Consider the following 15,329-nt stretch of genomic DNA (forward strand, 5'->3'; position numbering starts at 1 on the left):
ACCTCCTCAGCACCGCGATCCCCCTCAGCAGCGAGGGCTCTTCGACAACATGTCCCTCCTTCCTCCCGGGTTTCGAGATGGGAAGGAAGGAGGTGGGATCCGGCGAACGTTCAACATTTATTCAAAAGAAATAAACAAAACGAAAGTAAAACCGCGGGCAGCCCCTCACGGACGACTGCCCACAAACACACAAAATAAAACGTGGGCAGCCCCTCACGGACGACTGCCCACAAACACATAAACAAAACATAACATAAACTCCAGGCCTGGTCCTCTCTCGTCTTCCGCAGCTCTTGTTTCTCCTTTAATGCTCCCGTCACATGGCTGCGAGACGAGACCGGTGTGCCACGCAGCTGGCACTCGTCAACATTAATCACCGGCCCGCTCTCGCGGTCCCTGCTCCGCTGCCTGTCACACCACAATGATGTAAGCGGATATAGTCACCAAATCGGAATTGTGCTTCAAGACCTGCAATGTAAATGCGGCCTTTGAGATTGCTGCCATCCTCCTGTCAACCAGGGGGTGGAAGAGTCTAAAGCCATCCAACAAAGGGTATTCAGCATCACAAAGAAGTTCAGTTGCATTTTGGGAACAGGACCAAGAATTTATTTTCACTTCCCCTCTCACCTTTGTCTCTCCTCCTTTTTCCATCTCCTTTTCTCTCACCTCATCTCATCTCTTCTCTTCACCCCACCGGTCTCGAGTCTCACAGAGGAGCTCCAGAAGGATAAAAGGAGAAGGGACGATAGTAAAGGATGAGAGAGTACCAGGCCTGGGACTTTATGTTGTTGTTTTGTTTTAGTTTAAGTGTGAGTCAGTCCTCCGTGAGGGGCTGCCGCTCTACTTTCGTTTTGTTGTTTATTTTGTGATTAAAGTTTTACATTCCCTGCCTCCATCTTCCCTTAACTTCAACTTTGCTACATAGACATTTAGTTTCTATTGCATTTATACAACTTATAGCCTTTGTAGTCTCTGTACGGTCTTTTAGATTAAGTGTGTGTGGACATTGTTTGACTATCTGTGGACATTTAATCTCTATATTAACTCTATATTAACTCTATATATATATATATATATATATATATATATATATATATATATATATATATATATATAACTATATTCTCCAAAACTGAAGCTATCCTAGTCGGCACTCCACTTCAGGTCCAGAAGTCCGTTATCACCAGCATTGCTTTCTCTGATCAGGTCATTCCTCTTTCCACTTCAGTCACGAATCTGGGGGTCAGAATGGAATCACAGCTTACTTTTGAAGCGCACATCAAACACCTGTGTAAGACCTCCTTCTTCCACCTCAGAAACATTGCCAAACTTCGTCCCATTCTATCACTGGCTGATGCGGAGAAGCTTGTCCATGCCTTTGTCTCCTCCAGGCTGGACTACTGCAATGCGCTCCTTATTGGCATCCCTAGCAAAAATCTCCAGAGGCTGCAGTGTATTCAGAACAGCGCTGCTAGGATCCTCATGAGGGTGCGCAAATACGACCATATCACCCCCATTCTAAAATCACTCCACTGGCTTCCTGTGTCGTTCAGGATCGAGTACAAGATCTCTCTCCTTACCCACCAGTGCATCCATGGTGATGCTCCCTCCTATCTCAAGGAACTCCTCACCACACAAACAGCCACTCGTAACCTCCGCTCTGTTTCGCTGTATCGCCTCAAAACTCCCACAGCCAATCTCCGTACTATGGGGGATCGGGCATTCTGCTCTTCAGCCCCCAGTCTGTGGAATGCTCTCCCTGACCACCTGCGGACTCCACAGACTATAGATACTTTTAAGCGTGGTCTTAAAACCCACCTTTTTAGCAGAGCTTTTAATTGACTTTTAATTGACTTGCTACTTGTTTAATTTATTTTATTTTATTTTTCGGTTTTATTTATTTATTGTTGTTGATTGTTTTGTTTTTGTTTTTAAATTCTGTAGCACTTTGAGATTTTGTTTAATATAAAGTGCATTATAAATAAAATTTATTATTATATGTGACATCTACTCTACTTGGACATTTGGTCTCTTTGTAAGAACATATAGTTGTGTATTTGTTCATTTAGTCTATGAGAGGAAATGCAGTCTCTATATGGACTTTTAGTCCGCTTTAAGTCTCTATGCTGGGACCTTTAGTCTATGTGTGGACATTTTGTCTCTATATATCGATTTTAAGTTAATCTCAGTTGTTTGGAAATTCAGTTTCTATGCAATGATCTTTAGTCTATAGAAGACACAAGCCGGGTTTAAATCTCAGTTGGGCAGATGGGATGCGTTGTAACGCTGCGTTGAGCCCTAATTAAAACTATACTATTACAGTATATTGAATAATTTTATGGATTCTTTTGAGAAACCATGAGAAATGGGTGAATAAAGAGTCAATGTTCAGAAACTATTAATTATTATTTTGTTTTTAACTATGCTGTATAGCTGTTTTCCATTGTTTTGTCAAACAAAAAAGCTAATTTTTGATGATTTTTAAAATAATTATTATATTTAAAAAAGTTAAATATTGTATTTCATTAACAAAATATTTTAGTTTGTCTTGTATATTTTTTGATTAGATCAGATAACATTTTAAACTGTCATTTTGTGCATGTTACAATGTACCCGTCACGTGTTACAGTGTACTCCACCAATGGGGCATGTTGTCACACATCAGTTCTATTGTTTCGGGGTAAAACATGAAAAATGTATATACTTTATTACTGAAACAAAACCACATAATTGTACTATACATGTGTGCAATTTATGTGGGAAAAAAAGAACCCCAACTCTGAACCCCAAGTAGATTTACACAAACTGAGAAGTTAAAAAGCATTAGGTTGTGCCCCGCTCTCCCCTATTCTCTATATATGGACTTTAAGTTCATCTCAGTTTCTATGTTTGGACATTCAATCTCTATACAAGGATGTTTAGTCTTTATAAGTGGAGACATTTAGGCTCTATATATGGACTTTCAACTTAGTCTCTATGTTTTCACCTTAGGCTCAATATGTGGACATTTAGTCCCTATGGAAGGACGCTTAGTCTCTGTTTGGTTAGGTTGTGTGTTTGCATTATAAATAATGCACACTGAGGGATCAAATGAGCTAACTCATGTTGCAGGAGGGTAAATACTGTGGAGAAACTCTTCAGTTCACACACATAAATATGAGACATTGCGAGAGAAATGCCTCAAAAGACAATCACGAGCCTCTCTGTGCCCGTAGCCTGGACAGGCGGCAGGCTGCGTGGAGCCTTGTCAGGGTCTCGGTGCCCCCCCGGCTATCGGTTTGTCAATAGAGATGCTGTTCCCATCAAACAAACCTTGCTACTGAGTGAGAAATGTCAATAATGGAAGGTTCCCAAAGCTACTGAAGGCTAATGAGAGGGTTTAAAGCAGGGCTCATAAAAGACAAGAGCTCAGATACAGAGATAAGGCATCATAAATGATGCATGATGACTCTGGTGCAGCACAGGTTAGATATGGTAGCAGTGGGAATAATGGAACTGAGAAAACTTCAAATGAATGTGCTAGCCAGTTATTAGCACGTCCAATAGCGATGACATCTCAGATTGATAATCCTCTCATAAAAGTGGATGAAAATGTTAGATTCTTTCATTTTATCAGTGGCATAGATCAGCTGGATTGGATGCCAGGTGTATTTTATGTGAAGTGACTGTAATTCATTGATGTATTTTGTATGGTTTCAGAGTAAATTTAACTTCGTAAAATAGGTCTCTTATTAGGATGGCCGTGATGAGGGCTCTCATTTGAAATTCCAATCCAATTATCAGCAGATCTTTGAGGGGTTGGAAAACGTCATTTTTTCCACTCAATAATAACGGAAACAGCTCATTATTGAAACAGTTTGATGACAGCTTTTGAACCCTCTTCCCACCAAATTGACTTAATAATTTCCACTCTTTCTAAATAGCTCCCTACATTCTCCACTTTTCTGCTCGGCTTAAGCTTTGATGTCCATATGTTACAATGGAAACAAGGTTTTTTCAAACAGAAAAAAAAGAAGAAGAAAAAAGAAACCTTTGCTATTTTCCCTTTTTGTATTTGTTTTTACCTTATTATTTAGGGGCAAGAACTCCTTTTATACTACTGCCAAATTAATTATGATTTATTTTTTTCATCCATGCAATAATATAGTTATCCATAAGTCTTCATGTGGTCACATTAGTGGGTCAATCCACCCCTGTGTGCGATAGTTTCCTAATTATGTGTGTTTGGGAGGGAGGGTGGTTAAGTGTGCTAAATTGTAAATGATGGCTTTGCTGAGGGCAGAAAAACTAAAGCCATTGTGTCCTCGACAAAAAAAAGAAGAAAAAGAGAGCTTTTTTTTTTTTTTTTTTTTTTTAAACAGAAATCAAGAATATGGATTGGATTGTATATATGGATTGTTGTTAAAATACAGTAAAGTGACAAATGATGCCAAAGGATACTTCTAACGGCAAAATTTGATTATAATTATGCTGTTTAAAACTACAATAAAATATACACCGGTGATTGTACCTCAACCTTTATTGCTTCATTGCAAACTTTAAAGGTGTCATGAACTGGCTTTTTCAATTTTATACTGTTGTCTGAGGTCAACGTATGACGTTTGTGTGGTTTTTACATTCAAAAACATCATAACTAATAACTTATTTTCTACACTGGTTTGAGGCTCTCTCCTGTACACTGGGTTTTGATGATCGTGCCGCACTGGAGACTTGGAAGTAAATGCCCATGGCTAGGATTGGGTAAGATTTGCATATTTAATGAGCTTCTGTTCCCCTGTCAGTTCAGTTCACATGAGGGAGGAGTTGTTTTGAGAGCACTGTAAAAAATCCAACTTGCAAATTGTTGACTCAGTTTCAGATTTTAAGTTGAGTGGACAAATTTTTGACCACAATGTTGAGTTTACTTATAAGGACGATTTCACTGCAAGTTTACTAATATGTCGTCCACTGAACACAAACAAGTAAGTTGAGAAAACGTAATGTTTTAATTTATTCATAACTTCCCGTCATCGCGCATGCGCAGAATGTCAGCGCTGTATCTTGCACGGGGTTTCCTCCTTCAACCACGCTTTGGAAGGGACTGGATTTCATCTGGTTGAGGTAAGTTTTCTTTAAGCTTTATGAATAATTTAAGCTACATTTATGGCACACCTTGTTTGTTAAATGTTAAAAGACTAAACTCATACTAAAGCATGTGGTGATTAGTTATCTTGTTTGTTATCTGTTATGTTCGGTGATCCTGTTAGCAATCTGTTAACATTTGAAACAACATATATACAGCTAGAGTATGGCTGGATGGACTATATTTTTAATGGAGACTATATAAAATGTAGGCCTATTTTGCTAGAGATTGTACACGTAGCACAGTAACGTCTATTTAAAGCTTCACTTTGTAATAAACTTTTTTTATGTTCAAAATTGACGAAATAGATACAATGAGCAAGTACTTTATGAATCCATTTTTTAAACCGTGTTTTTGTCTTATTTTGAATCATTACGCTACACCTATAATACATGTTTATTTTGGGACTATTTTAGCTCAGTCGGCGTCGATGCGGAGTAGCACAATACTTTCGGCGTGACTCGTCCTCATAGACATAAACAGAGAGAAGTAGCTCCGACTACAATGTTCTTCCGCAAGACGCATGCACACCGTTTTGTTTTGATTAACGCGCGCCAAAAGTTACAGCTTCAACGTTATTGACAACTTAGACAAGTGTGAGGAAACATGCTTGAACGAGAAAAGAATAAGAAGGACGTGCATGATGTTAAAAATGTTAAAGACAGCATGTAAGTGCTAATCTTTTGTGTTTATTGCAATTTGATAGTGAAACATATACCCAATTTTGTCAAAAAGCTCACAGTGGGTAGCATTACCTTAAACACAGTAGGTTATATCTTAATTGAACATAAATAATTTAGTGAATCCAAGATGTTTTAGTAGGATGTTTTTGATATGTGCTTTAGCTCTTAAAGTGAAAGCAATCTAAGTACCTGCCGTCTTGTGTATATTGTTACTCAAACAACAAGACAACATCACTTAATGCTCTTTTGTATCTTTATAAATACATTTATATTTAATTAATACAGTGAAGACTATGCATTGGGTTGTAATATCTTTTTATTATTCCATTTCTGTAATGCTACATGATAAATTAACATACTGTAACTGCTTTTGCGTTTGTTTTTGTATTTGTCCTGTTTAGAAAAGAAAGAAAAAAAGCACCAACATCAAACATCAGTGATGCATTGACAAAAATCTGGCAGATGTGCAAAAAATGTGACCTTTTGAAAGATCAGGTGAGTTTATTATTTTTAGATCTAAATGAAGTGTACACTTAATTTTTACTGTTTTAACAAAGTTTTTTTTTTCAGGGTCTGTGCTGAGTATTACAGGAGAGCACCTTTTCCCTTCGTTGGATGAACACACATCTAGTTGTACAGAGAATGGAGATGAGATGAAGTTCTTACAACTTGAACATCAGGTAATTGTTTAGCATGTGATATATGTTTGATTAAAGGTTGAATGGTGTCATCTCTCTGTCAAGCTAAGTCCCATGCCTCTCTTTGGATATAACTTGGATATAACTTGTTCCATATTTGTTTTTTCTGTCTTTCAGTCACATACACTCTATTGTACTTGCTCAAAGAAAGGCCACAACTTTCAGAGGGACCTTTGTTTATGAGAGAAAATTTTGGAAACATCCTGAAGACTTGCCTGGTAAGATGATGTGTGTCATCATCAGCATATACACTCATGCCTGAAATACTTCACCTGTTCACCTGTTTATCAGGTCTATTTTGTCAAAAAGCTCACAGTGGGTAGCATTACCGTAAACACAGTAGGTTATGTCTTAAGTGAACATAAATAATTTAGTGAATCCAAGATTTTTTAGTAGGATGTATTAGATATGTGCCTTAGCTCTTAAGGGGACAGCAATCTATGTACCTGCTGTCTTGTTGTTACTCAAACAACAAGACAAAATCACTTAATTCTCTTTTGTATCTTTATAAATACATTTATATTTAATTAATACAGTGAAAACTATGCATTGGGTTGTTTTCACATTGTATTATTCCATTTCTGTAATGCTACGCGTTAAATTAACACACTGTAACTGCTTTTGTGTTTGTTTTTGTATTTGTCCTGTTTAGAAAAAAAGAAAAAAAGCAACAACATCAAACATCAGTGATGCATTGACAAAAATCTGGCAGATGTGCAAAAAATGTGACCTTTTGAAAGATCAGGTGAGTTTATTATTTTTAGATCTAAATGAAGTGTACACTTAATTTTTACTGTTATAACAATGTTTTTGTTTTTTTCAGGGTCTGTGCTGAGTATTAGGAGAGCACCTTTTCCCTTCATTGGATGAACACACATCTAGTTGTACAGAGAATGGAGATGAGATGAAGTTCTTACTAGACCAACATGAACATCAGGTAATTGTTTAGCATGTGATATATGTTTGATTAAAGGTTGAATGGTGTCATCTCTCTGTCAAGCTAAGTCCCATGCCTCTCTTAGGATATAACTTGGATATAACTTGTTCCATATTTGTTTTTTCTGTCTTTCAGTCACTCCATTGTACTTGCTCAAAGAAAGGCCACAACTTTCAGAGGGACCTTTGTTTATAAGAGAAAAGTTTGGAAACATCCTGAAGACTTGCCTGGTAAGATGATGTGTGTCATCATCAGCATATACACTCATGCCTGAAATAATTTACCTGTTCACCTGTTTATCAGGTCCTTTTAGGTATACAAACTTATCATTTGCTCTCTGTCAGCCAAAAGGCAGAGTAAAGAGATGAAAGCAGGGTACAAAGTCATGGTAAAAAATACTAAATTGAAAAATCATATTTGAATCTTTCTCAGTGATCAGTTTGATTTCATCTGAGAGCACAAATTCAACAAGTTGTTGTTGAATCAGCATTGTAATTACATCAATGCTGAAATGGCTTCTAACAGCACAGGTTCAGGTGTGGCAGTGTTTGGGCTTGGGAAATATATTATGTTTATCAGTTTTAGTTCAATGGCTGAATTTGAACAAGCTTAAAAGGTTAGTTCAACTAAAAATGAAAATTAGCCCATGGTTTGTTCACCCTGAAGTCATTCTAGGAGTATAGGACATTCTTCATATACACGCAGAGTTAAATAAAAAATATCATGGCTCTTCAAATCTTTATAAGGGCATTGAATGGTGGTTTCTGTTTTGAAGTCCATAAAAGTGCATCTATCCATCATAAAAGTGTATCATTCATTCATTCATTCAAGCGAAGTAGCGTGTTTGTGTAAGAAAAATATCCATACTTAAAACTGTATAGACTAAAATCTAAAATATCTAGCTTCCAACGGTATGCAAGTCAACATGCGCTTGTGTGTGGGGCAGTTATATGATGGATAGAATAGCTGATGGATGGGTAGGTAAAAATGCGCTTTTTAATATATAACTCTGATATAACTCTGACACAAAGAAAGTTATATAGACCTAGGATGGCTTGAGGGTGATTAAATCATGGTCTAATTTTCATTTTTGTGAGGAACTAACCCTTTATAATCAGGGCCACCTTTACTTTTCAAATAAAGTTACATGAGCATGTTTAGGAACACACTGAACACACTGTGGTCCACTGGAAAATCCCTAATTTTATGCTTATTTCTATTGCAGGACATAGAGCCAGGATAAAGGGAGAAGATGAGGATCTAAACCATCTTTGAAAGTGATGCCACCATCCACTCAAACCCAAATATAAGGTGCCTCTCTGTAGTACTAAGAGCAGATTGGACCAGGTAATGTGCAATACCTTTGCTGCAATTGTTACTAAATATTTTTTTCAAAAGTGTTTAATGTTCTTGACCCCCAGTGCTCAGCAAGAGTCTGGTCCTTAAAAAAATTGCTGCAGTCTTTATGGATAATCATAAGGTTGAGCATTTATTTATTTATTTCAATTTGTACTCTAATTTAGTGCATAATCTTTTTTTTTTTATAAATATTGAAGAGTGGAGTAGAAGTTCATCACCTTCTAATGTACCTATTGGAGACAGAAAATGCTGTTTTGCAGAATTGTCAATAAAAATTTTCTGTAATGATGGCAATGTATTTTGTATTGTGTTGTATTTTCAGTGTGGTTTGTTCTGGCTGCATTTGGATTCTTAATGTGGTGGGTACACAAGTATCTGGGTTAGATATTTGAAGAAAGTTGAACCAACTTACAAAAAGTACAACGTTGAGTTAACTTAAAAAAATAAAGCAACCAGCTGCAAAGCATTTTTGAGTTTACTGAACTCCAAGACCTCTGAAGTTGTGCTAACTTGTTTCTTTGAGTTGGACTGGTAAGTTGAAAAAGTTGAACCAACTTTTTGGTTTCAAAGTTGAACCAACTTACAAAAAGTACAAAGTTGAGTTAACTTAAAAAAATAAAGCAACCAGCTGCAAAGCATTTTTGAGTTTACTGAACTTCAAGACCTCTGAAGTTGTGCTAACTTGTTTCTTTGAGTTGGACTGGTAGTTAGATGGACTTACTGAGTAAAGTATAATTAACTTAATCAAATAAGTTTAGTGAACTTTCAAAAATGATTTGGCATAACTTCAACTACTGAAGTTGAGTAAACTCAAAAATGCTTTGCAGCTGGTTGCTTTATTTTTTTAAGTTAACTCAACTTTTTTTTTTTTACAGTGAGCGGCAACCGGAAATTGGAAAATTATATCTGTATTACTTGGCCCGCATGATCGGTGGATATTAGCGCAAACCACACACACACACATGCGGGTGCCCAGATCAAGAAAGGAATATTGTTTCACTATTTGAGAATTACCGACCTGCCGACGGCTGTACGTTTTGGTAGCCTGTCTGGAAAACACATAACCCCAGAACTACTATTACACATAAAAAAGAAGTTTTACTCACATAAGTGTGTTGCACCATTCCTATCGGGTCCAATATAGAAGGCACAGCATCGTGTTTTAATCTCAATATGTCTGCAAATCCACCTGAGACTTGTTTACAGATGATTCCGCAGTGAAATTAAGCGAACATGTCTTAAAAATAAATGAAGTATCACAAATTCCTAATATTAGGATCCGAAGGAAGCTTTTGCAGCAACTGTTCTTCCACAATATCTTGCCATCTTCTTTGGCATGTTTATTTCTGCTGGCTAGCGCAATCCGAACAGCTCCATGAGTCGGTGGGCGGGGCTACTGAATTAGACGTGCTTATTATTCTGTAGATCCATGTTTCATCGTGTGATGATGTAAGGATGCAGCACACGATCGTTTTCTGGGCCGTGTATATAAAAGATTTTCTTTGACTAACAAGGAACTTTTCAGTTCTGAAACTTAAAGGATACTCTTACATTCCCATGACCTTTTATATATCAAAAGCTCAAGGGAAAGTTGATTTCTCAATTCATCACCCCTTTAAGAGTATTTTATTTGTTGTCTTAAATTTTGCTCTAAACTTGACACTGACCTGACAATGTGTGTGTATGTGTTTGTGTATGTGTGCGCACATTAATTTTTATTGGGATGTTGATGAAAGTAATACCTAATTCAGATGAGAGGGATTATTAAGAGGATGTGACATAGTCGTCTTTTAGGTCGGATGAGTAATGTCTGCCAATTTAGAGAACCCTCTTCCCCCCACCCCACCCCCCCTTCCGTATTTTATCAGTCAACCCCGGGTTATTTACAAAGAGACATGTCTATCAGTTACAAGGACATGACTTTGCCAAGAGAGAGCTAACAAAGGAGGAAATCAAGCAGTGGCCTCCCCTGAAAAGATGTCTCTCTTTTCCCCTCTCGCCCCTCATCCAAGGCCCAGCTCTTGCTGAATGGCCCTCTTCCTGGCAAGGTGCCTGGCGTGGCCGGCGATAGTACATTTATCCTCCCTGATTAGATTAGAAATTATTAATGGAGGGCTGTGAAGCAGAGCAAAGGGTCATTTGGAGTTTAATTCTATTCTCAGATAACTTCATTTTGCCTGATGTGATTGTTATTGCCCGAGTGCTAGATGTTTATAGGAAACAATATCCTCAATAACACATTCAGACATCCTATTTAAAGGGTCAGCCTGGGCCATTAGATAACAGCTTCTGAGGAGTCGCATGTCACAGATGATTTAAAAAGGTCAGCCTTTGCTTTGATCTGAATAATGCGTTAAATTCATAAAAAGTGCATGCAAATATTTGCTCTGTTCTGAACCCTAATGAGGTTACATATTTTTAAGTCAGGATGCAATAGTCGTTTTGTCCCTATTGTGATGTATATCTGAGTGAAACGGCTTCTCGAACAAGAAAAAATGTAGGATGGGACTTGGGTCATTGGATGGTTGTGGTTTGCTGTGATGTCATGTGAGTGACAGGTTGTCCTGCACAGTAAACAGTAAAATGTTGTTACATGAGGGAAAGGTTATATTGATTAAAATTTAAGGGGGCACATGAAAGCCAGACCCACATCAAGATGTTGGGTCTGGGAACTCACCATTGGCAGGGCTCAGTCCGAGGGTACGCATTTGGGTAGGGCTTCAACCAACCGGAGCAAAGTGAAGCGGAGCTAGTTGATAGATTAAACTTTTGCTGTACCTGGTCGGCAAAACTCCAAACACATATTCCTTTCTTAAGAATGATTTCAGTGGTTTTGAGTTCTTTGATCGAAGAAAAGCTTAACTCCAAGTTTACCAGAGTCGCGGCCAAAACCGATTCGAAAGAAATTAGCAACCATATCACCCTGTAGCCCAAGACTGGTTTCTCATTGAAGCTAAGCAGGGCTGAGCCTGGTTAGTACCTGGATGAGAGACCAAAAGGGAAAACCGGATAGCTGCTGGTAGAGGTGTTGAGGCCAGCAGGGGGTGCTTACACTGTGGTCTGTGTGGGTCCTAATGCCCCATTGGCCCCTGTCTATCATGGCCTCCTAATTATCCCCATATTGGCTTAATCACTCTGTCTCCTGTCCACCAATCAGCAGGTGTGTGGTGAGCGTTCTGGCCCAATATGGCTGCCGTCGCATCATCCAGGTGGATGCCTCACATTGGTGGTGGTTGAGGAGATTCGCCCTTCTATATGTAAAGCGTTTTGGGTGTCTAGAAAAAGCGCTATATAAATGTAATGAATTATTAATTATTATTATGTTAAGCCCACCCACCGACTCTATACACAATGTGATTGGCCTGACCAGAGTTTGGTTTTTCCAGCTCAGAAGTCTATTTAGAGACTATTGACACTTGTGGCAAATTAGATTTCCTGCTGCTAGGGTGCGTCTAGATATCTAGGCTATCAATATTCCATAAAAAACACAAGAATATATATATATATATATATATATATATATATATATATATTCTTGTGTTTTTTTTATGGAATATTGATAGCCTAGAAATTTTGTTGTAGAAAGTTGTGAGATGCGCGTAACAGCGAGTACAGTATAATGTGTGACAGTATAATCTAAATTTCATCGAGGGATCAGTAGCCTTCATTCATAAAAAGATGACATAAATATTTAAATATACTGCCTTTTAAGTGAAATTTAAATTAACTGAAATTATATATATATATATATATATATATATATATATATATATATATATATAATTGTTTCATATATATATATAATTATATATAAATAATTTCAGTTACTCTCCCAATTAATGTAGAAACAACTTAAAAGGCAGTATATTTAAATATTTATGTCATCTTTTTATGAATGAAGGCTACTGATCCCTCGATGAAATTGAAATTATACTCGCTGTCACGCGCATCTCACAACTCTTTAAGTTCATTTAACAACTTATTTAAATAATTAAAAAATACTCTTATGAGAGTAATTGACAAAACAGCAATTTTGGAATAAATCTGTGTTATTGTTTGTTCAAGAGCAAAATAGAAATCGATTCTGGTGTGCTATCTGTGTGCATTATACTGGCATGCGTGTTTTTGTGCGTAGTGTGTGTCAAATAGGCAAGACATACACGGACACAGCGTTCTCTTTTGTCTTGTTGTGCTTAAATGGTTTGAAAGCATTTGCATGAATAAGAGCATGATTATATAATGTAATGCAAGCCAAAGGATGACAGAAAAAAAAAACTGATTCTGCGTTAACTGCGTTAAATAAGTTAACTCGTTAAACTGAATAGAATTATCACTTGTAAACTCAAATTTTGACAGCACTACTTTGTATTAACAAAGATTTTCAACTGGCTTTCTATAAATGCAATAATTGAATGACAGCCATCTATGGTCCCTCAATGGCTTTTTGTTGGCAGTTTAGTGTCTTCAAAAACATTATTTTTGTCTTTCATAATAAACTTGTTTTCAGTCAGTTATTTTTCATGAATTAGAATGTGCAAAGGATTGTAGGTGATTAAAGGACATGAAGGATACACTAGATACATCCTTCAGGCTAAAATATTCAAAACCAGGTCTGCCTTCCAATAATTCTTTTAATTCAGGTGCTTGATGATGTAGCAGCCGAGATACTGAATGATTATTATTAAAATAATTAGGACCAACCATTTAACCTAAAATTTGTGTTCACTTGTAGGAGCCATCTCAATCGGATTTAAAACATGGCTAATTGTGCAGAATATTGAAAGAGTGTAAAAGTGGATTAATAAATCATAGAGCATCTTTCAACAGCAAAAGCGTAAATCATCCCAAGGTCTGGAATGAATATGCATGAGGGCAGCAAATCAAAGTAAACATGAACAATGGATGACATGCATTTATAATGCATCATAAGCATGGAAGAGAAATAAAACTGTCTGTGTCTCTGAGAAACGAGAGAATGAGAAACGGAGACAAAGGAAGAAAGAAATAGTCATGGATACAGGACCATCTGGACACGGTTAGCCTGTTCAGATAGCGTTTCAGTGGCGCTGATTTGCAACTCTGTCAGTTAGCTACAGTTACACACCTGTCTCTGGACAAAGGGACTCACCTTTCTACTGGCTTGGCTGGCTTTCCGTCGCTACTGCTGATAGCTCAATCACAGGCTAGTGCCAGCCAGCTAATGAAGTGCTCTCCAGAGGTCAGCATTCCTCTGGGTCGGGATAGGATAATCAGTCATTGGCGGTACTCTCAACCACCTCATTTAGAGCATAGGGACCGACTATGTTCAGCAAGGCTGAGCAGACCGTGCCTCTGTCCCACCTGATCCATGTAAAAGAGATACCAGCCATCTTGCTTTATTACTTGATCTTATCTGTTTCCCAGAGAAAGCCCAGAGTACACAGCATGCTGAACCATTTTGATTAGAATACAAAGGCAATAGCTCACCCTGGGTTTGATTGTAAGATGACCTTTTGTCTAGTAAAAGAGTATTGTTGACCTTAGTTTATTTGAGCCTCGGTGTCATAACATCATTATCACTGATGGTTGGTGTTTTCTATTTTATTTTATTTTTTTAGGGAAATACTAATACAATAACTTTTATAGCTATATAGCTACAGTACTTAAATGTGCTGTATGTAAGTTTTTACTTGACTAAAGCATAAAAAATACATTCTAAATTCACCTACTACTCAGTCGACACTGAAAAAACTATGCTACAGCCAGTTATTCTACTTTGAAATGTGTGTTCCATGTAGGAATGTCTGTTCCCTTTCGTTCAGTCACTCCGACGTAACGTCAGTGACTGACGAATGGGGTTTCGCTTAGAAGCCTATCATCTCCGAGACTAGAAAATGCCCAATGGCAGTGCCAATTTACATGTGTAACTCCGCCTACCCACGTGGGTATATAACGAAGTAGCTGGCATAATCGCATTATGTTTTTAAGCTTCGGAGCCAGGGGCTACATAGCTTTCACTCCTACAAGCCTTCTGAGTTGTCAGTTCTTCGAGACGATAAGGATCTTCCAGTCAGTGTTGGTGTACGGCGTTTACAGTTTACAGTTTACAGTTCCAGTGGTCACATACTTCCTGCCTGCTGGTCTGACGATTAGTATCCATTTGTTGTGTGGTCCCCTGGGCGCTTCGGCATCGTCTGCGAGGTTATTTCTCTCACAAAAGAGCTCACACGTGGCATGTCCTTTTCAGGATGTCTCGCCCGTGTGCTTCTGGGTGTGGCCGGTCTTTGGCGTCTTTCGATGGGCACTCGCACTCTCTGACGTGTTTGGGCTTTCAGCACGCTCAGGCAGCGCTTGTGGATGAGTCATGTTCCCACTGCGGAAATATGGCCATCTCCGTGTTGCGGTCGAGACTCAATGAGCTCCGTGCGGCCGCCGGAGTGAGAGTCCCCTCTGCCACACCCCGATCTGACGTCTCCACGCGAGGCGTCACTTCGGCTGGTGGCCAGGGTAACTTGAGGGTGATGGTGTGGAATTTAGCTCCGCCTCATGCC

At 38.1% G+C, this 15,329-nt stretch overlaps 2 long non-coding RNA genes across 3 annotated transcripts; both read left to right on the plus strand.

Annotated features, from left to right (window-relative positions):
- The first annotated feature begins 4,827 nt into the window (after window positions 1–4,827).
- On the plus strand, window positions 4,828–7,251 carry LOC137045305 (uncharacterized). Of its 2 annotated transcripts, none has more exons than XR_010898733.1 (5): window positions 4,828–5,100; window positions 6,207–6,300; window positions 6,376–6,485; window positions 6,621–6,721; window positions 7,156–7,251. It is a non-coding gene; the product is annotated as an uncharacterized lncRNA (long non-coding RNA). The 2 variants fall into 2 exon arrangements; XR_010898734.1 differs by lacking the exon at window positions 4,828–5,100 and adding an exon at window positions 5,301–5,790.
- A 92-nt stretch (window positions 7,252–7,343) lies between these two features.
- On the plus strand, window positions 7,344–9,497 carry LOC137045513 (uncharacterized). Its single transcript, XR_010898788.1, has 3 exons — window positions 7,344–7,440; window positions 7,576–7,670; window positions 8,666–9,497. It is a non-coding gene; the product is annotated as an uncharacterized lncRNA (long non-coding RNA).
- Window positions 9,498–15,329: the final 5,832 nt, after the last annotated feature.

Source organism: Pseudorasbora parva, chromosome 17 (assembly GCF_024679245.1).
Source record: "Pseudorasbora parva isolate DD20220531a chromosome 17, ASM2467924v1, whole genome shotgun sequence".
NCBI lineage: Eukaryota > Metazoa > Chordata > Actinopteri > Cypriniformes > Gobionidae > Pseudorasbora > Pseudorasbora parva.